This window comes from Pseudophryne corroboree, unplaced genomic scaffold (genome assembly GCF_028390025.1).
Source record: "Pseudophryne corroboree isolate aPseCor3 unplaced genomic scaffold, aPseCor3.hap2 scaffold_271, whole genome shotgun sequence".
NCBI lineage: Eukaryota > Metazoa > Chordata > Amphibia > Anura > Myobatrachidae > Pseudophryne > Pseudophryne corroboree.
The window spans coordinates 210895-221692 of record NW_026969372.1 but is presented as its reverse complement, the minus strand read 5'-3'; the positions used below and the strand labels follow the sequence as shown (position 1 = coordinate 221692).

Genomic DNA, 10798 nt, shown 5'->3' with positions numbered 1-10798 from the left:
TTACATCAGAGAAGGCCAGGTACCCTACACCATAAGAGGGGGTTTGAAATTTTCACTTGTCTACATAAAGATCACCAAAATCTGATAACAAGGTCAATTACGTCCCTGGGTGGGATTGAACCACCAACCTTTTGGTTAGTAGCCTTACACAGTAACTGATTGCGCCACAGCAACACTTTGTAAAAGTCCATACTGACAAAGGCTAATAAGCATTCATCTAGAACGATTCCTAGAAACATTTTAAAAAGTCAATAATGTGGAGAGTTTTTGTAAGATGTTTCTTCCATCAACCAATGAAGAAACACATTGGTACTTTCCCATGATGAGTGAGTGCTTCAGGATCTCTTGCACTTACATGTGCAGCAGAGTACTGTAATGGAAGCATGCTGGGCCCATAACCCAGAGGTAGGCAGATTGAAACTATCCTTTGCTATATGCATTTTTTTTTTGTTCATTAAAGTAATCCAAAACTGGGATTGATATTTTAGCTTTTATTTTTACTTAAAGTACAATAACTTTTACCATTTTAATTTGTTTTAGTGCAAATGGCATATCAGCAGTCAGCACTAACTGGTGACATGCCATTTGTACAAGTAAGCCATGTGTGACTAATATATAAACATGCTTTATTAAATAACACCTCAAACTATCATACCCAGGATTCAAACCTATAACCTGTTGAATTCTAATCAAACACCCTACCCATGGAGCTACTTGATCCTGCATCTTTTCTAACCTCCAAAAACAGATTCAGTTGCATTTTCCAGCGTGTTTTGTTTGCGCCTTTGCAAATGTCTTACATCGACAAACTTATTTAGTACTATTTTGCAAATAGGGTTACATTGTCGCAACATTGTGTTCCCTAATTGCTTGATTTTTTAAATGCAACAATTGATAAAGACACCTGATAATTGCTCTGTGGAGTCTTATTTTGTGTTTTGTGTTTAGTCTTTAGATCTGAATTTGAATGTACTTGTGAACTAACTTAATTTCCTACTTCTAAATTCATTCCTAAATTCACTACTTACATGAATCCTGTAGTTGGGCATTTTGGGACTTCGATTGTGGGCATTGTTTTGTGTCCAGACCAGCAGCAGGTGGTGTGCATTTGCTGGAAAGGCATCGAAGACCTCCGATATGCTGCATCTCCTGATGTGTGTCTCCCTCAAGTGGCTGTCAGCAAATGCCTGCTAGACACCCCATTCCAAGCTGATTGTGACATCATGGAACATGCATCATAGAACAGGCATGCTAAAACATGGGTCTTCAACCTGCGACCCTCCAGCTGCTGTGGAACTACACATCCCAGCATGCCCTGCCTCAGTTTTAGCATACCTTAATAGCAAAACTGTGGCAGGGCATGCTGGGATGTGTAGTTTCACAGCAGCTGGAGGGCCACAGGATGAAGACCCATGTGCTAGAGCCAAGCCGCAGGTACATTGAATGCTAGCAAGCTGAATATTTAAATCCTTTTTGTTCCGCAGCATTCCAATGCGGAAGATTCCATGGAACCAGAGATCCTTCCATTGAGAAGGACATGCTGCCTGGATGACTACACTGTGCAAATTAAATCACGGAGCCAGTTGGCTTGTGGGTGGCTCTGGTGACTGGGTGGTTGGGTGGGTGGTGTGTCGGAAGTGGAGCGCATGCAAATGATTGTGTATCATCCAGCTAGTGAGAGAGAAAACTCATGCAGGAGTGTTCCTGCTTGTAAGTGGGTTATGCACCTTGCCAGACGTTAAATCTACATAGAGCAGCTGGAGGGGACAAGAGCAGGTTTGCAAAATATAGATAGAAGAGCATATATGCTGGCGCATTCTCCATGATTGTGTCAGCTTATGTTTTGGTGCACTGCACTTTCCTCCACTAAGTTTTAGCCATTTTTGTTAAGCTCAAGTGTAGTTGCTTCTCGGCCTTTTGGCTGTGATCTTGTATCGTGGTTGAAGGGTCTGCTGGAGGGAGGGATTGTTTTCTTCATTGGCGAAAGACCAAAGATATTCCAGGATGGAAGGCTTGGGAACACTATCTGTTTTTCAGTTGTGGAAGAGCACAGAGGTCGGATTGGACTACATTCTATAGTAAAGGATATCTTTCTATTTATTGACCCTCCCCTTATATGTGTCTGTGTTACAATAAAGCTTCGGTTTTGTGAATCCCTCACCCTCTTACACTCCACACCCATAGCCTTATTAACTGTTGTATTATTGTATACTTTAAATGTATAGTGCAGTTCATGATTTATAGTGTAGACTGGCCTGTGCTGTAGTTCTTGAACTGTACTATACCGTCAGCATTTGTATTGTGTTTTGGCTGTGCTGCAACACTGTATTTATGTGTGCAATGTTTATGTATGTTTTTTTTTTATGTCAATAAAGACTGCTTTTTCAAGCCAATATCTGAAAACAATCAATGTTTATCTTTGATGGCAATAAAAGTGGTATGATATTTGATGCTTTTGAAATCCAATATCTGATATGTCCCCTATCTGGGAACCATATATTAAATGGCTTTTCAGAAAAGGGAGATGGGAGAAGAGCTTTCATTACTTGTAGGACCGATGCACATAAAGAAGCAAAAAAACATACATAAACATTACACACATAAGTACCGCGTTGCGGCACAGCCAAAACACAATAGAAATGCTGATGGTATAGTACAGTTCAAGAACTACAGCACAGGCCAGCCTACACTATAAATCATGAACTGCACTATACATTTAAACTGTACAATAATACAACAGTTAATAAGGCTATGGGTGTGGAGTGTAAGAGGGTGAGGGAATCACAAGCCCGAAGCTTTATTGAAAGACTGACACATATAAGGGGAGGTTTAATAAATAGAAAGACATCCTTTACTATAGAATGTAGTCCAATCCGACCTCTGTGCTCTTCCACAACTGAAAAACAGATAGTGTTCCCAAGCCTTCCATCCTGGAATATCTTTGGTCTTTCGCCAATGAAGAAAGCAATCCCTCCCTCCAGCAGACCCTTCAACCACAATACAAGATCACAGCCAAAAGGCCGAGAAGCAACTACACTTGAGCTTAACAAAAATGGCTAAAACTTAGTGGAGGAAAGTGCAGTGCACCAAAACATAAGCTGACACAATCATGGAGAATGCGCCAGCATATATGCTCTTCTATCTATATTTTGCAAACATGCTCTTGTCCCCTCCAGCTGCTCTATGTAGATTTAACGTCTGGCAAGGTGCATAACCCACTGACAAGCAGGCACACTCCTGCATGAGTTTTCACTCTCACTAGCTGGATGATACACAATCATTTGCATGTGCTCCACCTCCGACACACCACCCACCCAACCACCCAGTCACCAGAGCCACCCACAAACCAACTGGCTCCGTGATTTAATTTGCACAGTGTAGTCATCCAGGCAGCATGTCCTTCTCAATGGAAGGATCTCTGGTTCCATGGAATCTTCCGCATTGGAATGCTGCGGAACAAAAAGGATTTAAATATTCAGCTTGCTAGCATTCAATGTACCTGCGGCTTGGCTCTAGCACATGGGTCTTCATCCTGTGGCCCTCCAGCTGCTGTGAAACTACACATCCCAGCACGCCCTGCCACAGTTTTGCTATAAGGTATGCTAAAACTGAGGCAGGGCATGCTGGGATGTGTAGTTCCACAGCAGCTGGAGGGTCGCAGGTTGAAGACCCATGTTTTAGCATGCCTGTTCTATGATGCATGTTCCGTGATGTCACAATCAGCTTGGAATGGGGTGTCTAGCAGGCATTTGCTGACAGCCACTTGAGGGAGACACACATCAGGAGATGCAGCATATCGGAGGTCTTTGATGCCTTTCCAGCAAATGCACACCACCTGCTGCTGGTCTGGACACAAAACAATGCCCACAATCGAAGTCCCAAAATGCCCAACTACAGGATTCATGTAAGTAGTGAATTTAGGAATGAATTTAGAAGTAGGAAATTAAGTTAGTTCACAAGTACATTCAAATTCAGATCTAAAGTCTAGGTAGGCCTCACGTCCTGGCAGCCGCCAGCATTTAAAAATGCCTTGATTAGAGGTACGGAATTAAATGTAGATAAGAAGTAGACACAAAATAAGACTCCGCAGAGCAGTTATCAGGTGTTTTTATCAATTGTTGCATTTAAAAAATCAAGCAATTAGGGAACACAATGTTGCAACAATGTAACCCTATTTGCAAAATAGTACTAAATAAGTTTGTCGATGTAAGACATTTGCAAAGGCGCATCCAAAACACGCTGGAAAATGCAACTGAATCTGTTTTTGGAGGCTAGAATAGGAAATGTGCATCGGTCCTACAAGTACTGAAAGCTCTTCTCCCATCTCCCTTTTCTGAAAAGCCATTTAATATATGGTTCCCAGATAGGGGACATATCAGATATTGCCTTTCAAAAGCAGCAAATATCATACCACTTCTATTGCCATCAAAGATAAACATTGATTGTTTTCAGATATTGGATTGAAAAAGCTGTCTTTATTGACATAAAGAAGCAAAAAAACATACATAAACATTACACACATAAGTACTGTGTTGCAGCACAGCCAAAACACAATACAAATGCTGTCGGTATAGTACAGTTCAAGAACTACAGTACAGGTCAGCCTACACTATAAATCATGAACTGCACTATTCATTTAAACAATACAATAGTTAATAAGGCTATGGGTGTGGAGTGTAAGAGGGTGACGGAATCACAAGCCCAAAGCTTTATTGAAAGACAGACACATATAAAGGGAGGATTAATAAATACAAAGATACCCTTTACTATAGAATGTAGTCCAATCCGGTCTTTCAACTCTTCCACAACTGAAAAACGGATAGTGTTCCCAAGCCTTCCATCCTGGAATATCTTCAGTCTCTCGCCAATGAAGAAAACAATCCCTCCAGCAGACTCTTCAACCACAATACAATATCACAGCCAAAAGAGCGAGAAGCAACTACACTTGCGTTTAAACAAAATGGCTAAAACTTAGTGGAGGAAAGTGCAGTGCACCAAAACATAAGCTGACACAATCATGGAGAATGCGCCAGCATATATGCTCTTCTGTGTATATTTTCCAAACCTGCTCTTGTCCCCTCCAGTTGCTCCATGTAGATTTGACGTCTGGCAAGGTGCATAACTCACTGACAAGCAGGCACACTCCTGCATGAGTTTTCTCTCTCACTAGCTGGATGATACACATTCATTTGCATGTGCTCCACCTCCGACACACCGCCCACCCAACCACCCAGTCACCAGAGCCACCCACAAGCCAACTGGCTCCGTGATTTAATTTGCACAGTGCAGTCATCCAGGCAGCATGTCCTTCTCAATGGAATAATCTCTGGTTCCATGGAATCTTCCGCATTGGAATGCTGCGGAACAAAAAGGATTTAAACATTCAGCTTGCTAGCATTCAATGTACCTGCGGTTTGGTTCTAGCACATGGGTCTTCATCCTGTGGCCCTCCAGCTGCTGTGAAACTACACATCCCAGCATGCCCTGCCACAGTTTTGCTATTAAGGTATGCTAAAACTGAGGCAGGGCATGCTGGGATATGTAGTTCCACAGCAGCTGGAGGGTCGCAGGTTGAAGACCCATGTTCTAGCATGCCTGTTCTATGATGCATGTTCCGTGATGTCACAATCAGCTTGGAATGGGGTGTCTAGCATGCATTTGCTGACAGCCACTTGAGGCAGACACACATCAGGAGATGCAGCATATCGGAGGTCTTCGATGCCTTTCCAGCAAATGCACACCACCAGCTGCTGGTCTGGACACAAAACAATGCCCACAATTGAAGGCTCAAAATGCCCAACTACAGGATTAATGTAAGTAGTGAATTTAGGAATGAGTTTAGAAGTAGGAAATTAAGTTAGTTCACAAGTACATTCAAATTCAGATCTAAAGACTAGGTAGGCCTCACGTCCTGGCAGCACCCAGCATTTAAAAATGCCTTGATTATAGGTAGGGAATTAAATGTAGATAAGAAGTAGACACAAAAGAAGACTCCACAGAGCAATTATCAGGTGTCTTTATCAATTTTTGCATTTAAAAAATCAAGCAATTAGGGAACACAATGTTGCGACAATGTAACCCTATTTGCAAAATAGTACTAAATAAGTTTGTCGATGTAAGACATTTGCAAAGGCGCAAACAAAACACGCTGGAAAATGCAACTGAATCTGTTTTTGGAGGTTAGAATAGATGCAGGATCAAGTAGCTCAATGGGTAGGGTGTTTGATTAGAATTTAACAGGTTATAGGTTTGAATCCTGGGTATGATAGTTTGAGGTGTTATTTAATAAAGTATGTTTATATATTAGTCACACATGGCTTACTTGTACAAATGGCATGTCACCAGTTAGTGCTGACTGCTGATATGCCATTTACACAAACATGCCATGTGTGACTGTATATGCATTTAAGGAGGGCACCCCTGCAATACCACAAACCATTGAGTGTCAAGTATACTAGATATATCTTCATATCTCATGTGCTTTCTCTGAGACCAATCTTGTTATGCCCCTTCCCCACAAGGCATGCGCCTTTTGTCCATATTGCAAAAATGGGGGGGAGGGCATATAATTCTCTGTCACAGGGCACCAAAAAGTCTAGTTATGGCTCTGGTATGCATTATGTAATCTGGCAGACCATCTCTCCAACACTGGCTGGTTGGAATAGAAATCCGGTTATCTATGTGAGCAAATGACCATCAACGATTTACTCTCAAACACTAAAAAATGGACAAAAATGGTCCCCTAAACAAATTGGTTAAATTTTGGGTTTAACCAATTTGTGTAATGACCATTTTTGACCACTTTTCTAGTGTTTGGGAGCAAATGGTTAATTGACATTTGCTCCTATACATTACCAGATTTTCATTCCATCCATCCAGACTGGATAGATAGCCTGACAGATAATTGTGTAGTGTACGCCCAGGATAACTGTTAGTCATGCTTTATTTTATGGCGGCACATAAATGGGTGGACAGATCCAGGGCAAGCACTGCCCACTCATGCATAGTTGTCAACTGATGTGAAGTTCCAGGGGGCAATCTCAGTTATAAAGAGAAGTATCTGGAAATTGTCCCTAGTTAAAAAAAAAAAAAAATTTTTATCAACTCCATTTATTTAGTATGATATCCCAGGTGATAGGATGCCGGCAGTCAGAACAACATACTTTATTAAATAACACATCTCAAACTACCATACCCAGGATTCAAACCTATAACCTGTTGAATTCTAATCAAACACCCTACCTATTGAGCTATTTGATCCTGCATAAAAATTGTGAACATTATATGAAGCTATTGGTACTTTGCAAAAAAAAAGAATCAGCATTACAACGCAGCAGATCCATGCAGTTTGCAGCCACACACTACATGTATCTGCTCAGCCACAATGCTGATTATTTCTTCACAAAGTACAAGGTGAGCTCCAAACAGAATTCTCTAGCTTAGAATTATACCTTTCTTTGCCAAACCTAGAAGTCGGGCCCCCCACCCTGGGATCCCCCAGAGAGAGGCCTGCACCGTCATGCGGCAGGCTTGTCCGTTTTGGAAGCAGGCTGATGGGCAGCCCAGGATTGCTTCAGTCTGGGCTTGGCAGGTCTGGAAACATGAGCTTGCTTTGGGTATGCCTGACCTTGGGTACGCTTTACCTGGAGGATGAAAGGGCCAAGAAAAGTACTTTTAGCCTTCTGCGTGGTAGGAGTCATACTAGGTAGGCAAGCTGTTTTAGCAGTAGCCAGATCAGCTACAATCTTATTGAGGTCTTCTCCAAAAGGAGATTCAACTGAGGCAGCACAAGGGAACTCTCATCTGGGGACAACAACTGCAGGGAGAACACATATTTTCAGATGAACATGGTAGGGCAGAAGGCTGCCTAATACTGAAGCACCCCCAAACAACAAATCAAATGCAACTTACTTGACAGAGATGTGCCTGAGCAACGGCCCTCCCCAGCCCTATCCCAAATCATACTTATTTTGCATAGGAGATACCATGGTCATGAAGATTGTTCTCCCAGGGTTAGGTTCATTCATTGCATTCTGGGTATGCTGACCCCTGTGATTTCCCCAAATGTGGGAAACTCGACTGCATTATTTGTGGTAGTGGGGGACTGTGTTTGTGCTTTCCTCTGGTCAGCTCTGGTAAAAGTCAGATTTCTTTGTCTCAGATCTTCCTCTAGCCTTTGTCTTCTTTCGAGAGTTCCCTTGTGCTGCCTCAGTTGGATCTCCTTCACTTGACAGGGGGGTGCCCGAGCAGCGACCCTCCCCAGCTCTAGCCCAACTCCTACTTACCTGCCAGGTGAGATACTATGATCATGAAGTTGCTTCTCCCAGGGCAAGGCTCACCCATTGCACTCTGGGTGTGCTGCCCCTGCGATTTCCCCAAATGTGGGAAACTTGACTGCATAATTTGAGTTTTCCCTGGTCGGCTCTCATGTAATTCAGATCTCTTTGTCTCAGGTCTCTCTCCAGCCTAGTTTGCTGTCTGGTTCCACTTCTTTTTTCTTGAGCCCCTCCCTTCTATACCCTTGTGCACTATCCTGACTTCTCCTCCCGTCTGCTTACTTTGTGCCTCCCAATGCACAATGCAAACTACGGGTAGTGCTGCAGGGCCCACACCCTTTTACTTGCTTTACAGAGCAGCTCTGGAGCTGTTACAGTGCCCAGCTGCTGCAAGAAATCAGCTTGAATGCTTCAGGGGCTGGGGAATGGCCAACATGAGCCCCACACCGAAGGAGGGTGGGGGTGCTTAATGCGAACTAGGGGTCATCCAAGCACCACAAAAGGCCTCCATGCCCTGCACGCTCCTTTTCTCTTTTCATATGCAGACGAGGGTTGAAGCCAACTTTGACCCACTGCTTGGATGACATCACCATATTCAAATCCATCTGCTGCAGGCCATCCCCCAGGAATGCTTGCACTAGTTGTTGCATTTGGTTTGTTGTTTGGGGGTGCTTCAGTATTAGGCAGCCTTCTGCCACCCCATGTTCATCTGAAAATATGTGTTCTCCCTGCAGTTGTTGTCCCCAGATGAGAGTTCCCTTGTGCTGCCTCAGTTGAATCTCCTTTACTTGACAGAGATGTGCCTGAGCAACGGCCCTCCCCAGCCCTATCCCAAATCATACTTATTTTGCATAGGAGATACTATTGTCATGAAGATTGTTCTCCCAGGGTGAGGTTCATTCATTGCATTCTGGGTATGCTGACCCCTGTGATTTCCCCAAATGTGGGAAACTCGACTGCATTATTTGTGGTAGTGGTGGACTGTGTTTGTGCTTTCCTCTGGTCAGCTCTGGTAAAAGTCAGATTTCTTTGTCTCAGATCTTCCTCTAGCCTTGTTCTTCTTTTGAGAGTTCCCTTGTGCTGCCTCAGTTGGATCTCCTTCACTTGAAAGGTAGTGCCCGAGCAGCGACCCTCCCCAGCTCTAGCCCAACTCCTACTAACCTGCCAGGTGAGATACTATGATCATGAAGGTGCTTCTCCCAGGGCAAGGCTCACCCATTGCACTCTGGGTGTGCTGCCCCTTGCGATTTCCCCAAATGTGGGAAACTTGACTGCATAATTTGTGTTTCCCCTGGACGGCTCTCGTATAATTCAGATCTCTTTGTCTCAGGTCTCTCTCCAGCCTAGTATGCTGTCTGTTTCCACTTCTCTTTTCTTGAGCCCATCCCTTCTATAACCTTGTGCACTATCCTGACTTCACCTCCCGTCTGCTTACTTTGTGCCTTCCAATGCACAATGCAAACTACAGGTAGTGCTGCAGGGCCCACACCCTTTTACTTGCCTTACAGAGCAGCTCTGGAGCTGTTACAGTACCCAGCTGCTGCAAGAAATCAGCTTGAATGCTTTAGGGGCTGGGGCATGGCCAACATGAGCCCCACACCGAAGGAGGGTGGGGGTGTTTAATGCGAACTAGGGGTCATCCAAGCGTCGCAAAAGGCCGCCATGCCCTGCATATCCCTTTTCTCTTTTCATAAGCAGACGAGGGATGAAGCCAACTTTGACCCACTGCTTGGATGACATCACTTGCTGCCTTTCCAATGAAGCAAGTTTAATTTAGTAATAGGTGAAAAACCATCCCTACAAAGGTGTTAATCAGATACTTGGCTTTGTGGACACTTTTCAGAGAACAAATTTGTTAGCATAAAAATAAAGCCAGAAAATGAAGAGCTGTTTAATCACTCAATTGGATTTTTCTGCAAGCTTATTTCTTTTTCTCTGCAACCCACTGCTAAGTTGTGCTTCCTAGCTGTTCTTTTATAAAATCACTTAATCAAATCTAACTCTGATTACATCAGAGAAGGCCAGGTACCCTACACCATAAGAGGGGGTTTGAAATTTTGACTTGTCTACTTAAAGATCACCAAAATCTGATAACAAGGTAAATTACGTCCCTGGGTAGGATTGAACCACCAACCTTTTGGTTAATAACCGAACACGCTAACTGATTGCGCCACAGAGACACATTGCAAAAGTATATACTGACAAAGGCTAATAAGCATTCATCTAGAATGTTTCCTAGAAAAACTTTAAAAAGTCAATAATCTGGAGAGTTTTTGTAAGATGTTTCTTCCATCAACCAATGAAGAAACACATTGGTACTTTCCCATGATGAGTGAGTGCTTCAGGATCTCTTGCACTTACATGTGCAGCAGAGTACTGCAATGGAAGCATGCTGGGCCCATAACCCAGAGGTAGGCAGATTGAAACTATCCTCTGCTATATGCATTTTTTTTTTGTTAATTAAAGTAATCCAAAACTGGGATTGATATTTTTGCTCTTTTATTTTTACTTAAAGTACAATA

The 10798-nt window shown here is 43.1% G+C and overlaps 4 non-coding genes across 4 annotated transcripts; all 4 read left to right on the top strand.

Moving 5' to 3' along the window:
* Positions 1 to 7961: 7961 nt before the first annotated feature.
* On the top strand, positions 7962 to 8125 carry LOC135013333 (U1 spliceosomal RNA). The gene has a single exon (XR_010212012.1). It is a non-coding gene; the product is annotated as a U1 spliceosomal RNA (small nuclear RNA).
* Positions 8126 to 8277: 152 nt separating this feature from the next.
* On the top strand, positions 8278 to 8440 carry LOC135013543 (U1 spliceosomal RNA). Its single transcript, XR_010212213.1, has one exon. It is a non-coding gene; the product is annotated as a U1 spliceosomal RNA (small nuclear RNA).
* Positions 8441 to 9114: 674 nt separating this feature from the next.
* Positions 9115 to 9278, top strand: LOC135013357 (U1 spliceosomal RNA). The gene has a single exon (XR_010212036.1). It is a non-coding gene; the product is annotated as a U1 spliceosomal RNA (small nuclear RNA).
* Positions 9279 to 9429: 151 nt separating this feature from the next.
* Positions 9430 to 9593, top strand: LOC135013448 (U1 spliceosomal RNA). The gene has a single exon (XR_010212119.1). It is a non-coding gene; the product is annotated as a U1 spliceosomal RNA (small nuclear RNA).
* Positions 9594 to 10798: the final 1205 nt, after the last annotated feature.